Genomic DNA, 2,837 nt, shown 5'->3' with positions numbered 1-2,837 from the left:
ACAGGAATTTTGAAATAAAAGGAATAGTTTTTGTTTGTCTTGTAAAATATTTCCACCTAGATTTTTTTTGTGTGCTGCATCACCTTTAAGAATTGTGTCTTTGTGGGTTGTAGTATAGCAGTGGGTAAGGAAAACCTAATAGAGAGAATGGAAGGCATATTTGTGGTCATCTTACCACATACAGGGAATGACCTTAAAGAGCAGCTCTCTCGAGGAAATATTGGGAATATCTGGTGTGAGGAAGTTAAAAACTCTAAGGCAACACACCAAGGATCCTTTTTATCCTACGAAGTCAACATTTGTTCATCATGCTTCATCCTGCTGACACTACGAGTGCAGTGCACAGCCCCAAACTGTTTTATCTGGTTAATGTTGATTTGGCATTTGCAGTGTGAAATATCAATCAATAGCATCATGTTGCTCTCATCACAAGATGAAGGTTATAGTCATGCTCAGCCTTTGTCTTAGCCATGACTGTGATATTTTCAGCTATGCAAATAAAATCAGGCACATTCTTAATAATCTAGAATATACCATGCCTTTCTGAGAGACTAAGTGACAACTATCGGGAAATAAGGCAGGGCAGGTGACTGAGGTGTCAGTGGGGAAGCACTTTGGGGCCAGCGACCATGATTCTATTAGATTTAAAATAGTGATGGAAAAGAATAGACCAGATCTAAAAGTTGAAGTTCTAAACTGGAGAAAGGCCAATTTTGACGGTATTAGGCAAGAACTTTCGAAAGCTGATTTGGGGGCAGATGTTCGCAGGTGAAGGGACAGCTGGAAAATGGGAAGCCTTCAGAAATGAGATAACAAGAATCCAGAAAATGTATATTCCTGTTAGGGTGAAAGGAAAGGTTGGTAGGGATAGGGAATGCAGGATGACTAAAGAAATTGAGGGTTTGGTTAAGAAAAAGAAGGAAGCATATGTAAGGTATAGACAAGATAGATCGAGTGAATCCTTCATTTCCCTCTGACTAATGCACCTACCACTATGGGCAATTTAGCATGGCCAATCTACCTGACCTGCACATGTTTTGGAGTGTGGGAGGAAACTGGAGCACCCGGAGGAAACCCACGCAGACACGGGGCAAATGTGCAAACTCCAACATCTGTATGGAGTTTGCACACTCTCCCCGTGTCTGCGTGGGTTTCCTCCAGGCACTCTGGTTTCCTCACACATTCCAAAACATGTGCAGATCAGGTAGATTGGCCATGCTAAATTGCCCATAGTGTTAGGTGCGTTAGTCAAAGGGAAATAGGTATGGGTGGGTTACTCTTCGGAGGGTCGGGGTGGATTTGTTGGGCCGAAGGGCCTGTTTCCACACTGTAGGTTATCTAATCTAATCTAATCTATAAAGGAAGTAGGAGTATACTTAAGAGGAAGATTAGGAGGGCAAAAAGAGGACATGAGTTAGCTTTGGCAAATAGAATTAAGGAGAATCCAAAGGGTTTTTACAAATACATTAAGGACAAAAAGGTAACTAGGGAGAGAATAGGGCCCCTCAAAGATCAGCAAGGCGGCCTTTATGAGGAGCTGCAGAAAATGGGGGAGATACTAAATGAGTATTTTGCATCAGTATGTACTGTGGAAAAGGATATGGAAGATATAGACTGTAGGGAAATCTTGCAAAAAGTCCAGATTACAGAGGAGGAAATGCTGGATATCTTGAAATGAGTAAAGGTGGATAAATCCCCAGAACCTGATCAGGTGTACCCGAGAACTCTGTGGGAAGCTAGAGAAGTGATTGCTGGGCCTCTTGCTGAAATATTTGTATCATCGATAGTCACAGGTGAGGTGCCGGAAGACTGGAGGTTGGCATACGTGGTGCCACTGTTTAAGAAGGGTGGTAAGCACAAGCCAGGGAAGTATAGACCAGTGAGCCTGACCTCAGTGGTGGGCAAATTGTTGGAGGGAATCCTGAGGGACAGGATGTACATGTATTTGGAAAGGCAAGGACTGATTAGGGGTAGTCAACATGGCTTTGTGCATGGGAAATCATGTCTCACAAACTTGATTGAGTTTTTTGAAGAAGTAACAAAGAGGATTGATGAAGGCAGAGCGGTAGATGAGATCTATATGGATTTCAGTAAGGCATTTGACAAGGTTCCCCATGAGAGACTGATTAGCAAGGTTAGATCTCATGGAATACAGGGAGAACTAGCCATTTGGATACAGAACTGGCTCAAAGGTAGAAGACAGAGGGTGGTGGTGGAGGGTTGTTTTTCAGACTGGAAGTCTGTGACCAGTGGAGTGCAACAAGGATCGGTGCTGGGTCCTCTTCTTTTTGTCATTTACATAAATGATTTGGATGCGAGCATAAGAGGTACAGTTAGTAAGTTTGCAGATGATACCAAAATTGGAGGTGTAGTGGACAGCTAAGAGGGTTACCTCAGATTACAACAGGATCTTGACCAGATAGGCCAATGGGCTGAGAAGTGGCAGATGGAGTTTAATTCAGATAAATGCGAGGTGCTGCATTTTAGGAAAGCAAATCTTAGCAGGACTTTGACACTTAATGGTAAGGTCCTGGGGAGTGTTGCTGAACAAAGAGACCTTGGAGCGCAGGTTCATAGCTCCTTGCAAGTGGAGTCACAGGTAGATAGGATAGTGAAGAAGGCATTTGGCAAGCTTTCCTTTATTGGTCAGAGTATTGAGTACAGGAGTTGGGAGGTCATGTTGCGCTGTACAGGACATTGGTTAGGCCACTGTTGGAGTATTGTGTGCTATTCTGGTCTCCTTCCTATCAGAAAGATATTATGAAAGTTGAAAGGGTTCAGAAATGATTTACAAGGATGTCGCCAGGGTTGGAGGATTTGAGCTGGAGGGAGAGGCT

General features: G+C 43.3%; 1 protein-coding gene across 4 annotated transcripts in view; it reads right to left on the bottom strand.

Annotated features, from left to right (window-relative positions):
• The window catches only part of LOC140492110 (glutamate receptor ionotropic, delta-2-like), a 546,695-nt gene that overhangs the window by 462,968 nt on the left and 80,890 nt on the right, over positions 1-2,837 (bottom strand). The window lies entirely within an intron of this gene.

Source organism: Chiloscyllium punctatum, chromosome 20, assembly GCF_047496795.1.
Source record: "Chiloscyllium punctatum isolate Juve2018m chromosome 20, sChiPun1.3, whole genome shotgun sequence".
In the NCBI taxonomy this organism is placed as follows: Eukaryota; Metazoa; Chordata; class Chondrichthyes; order Orectolobiformes; family Hemiscylliidae; genus Chiloscyllium; species Chiloscyllium punctatum.
Note: the sequence above shows the minus strand (reverse complement) of the source record. Positions and strands in the feature narration are given on the sequence as shown.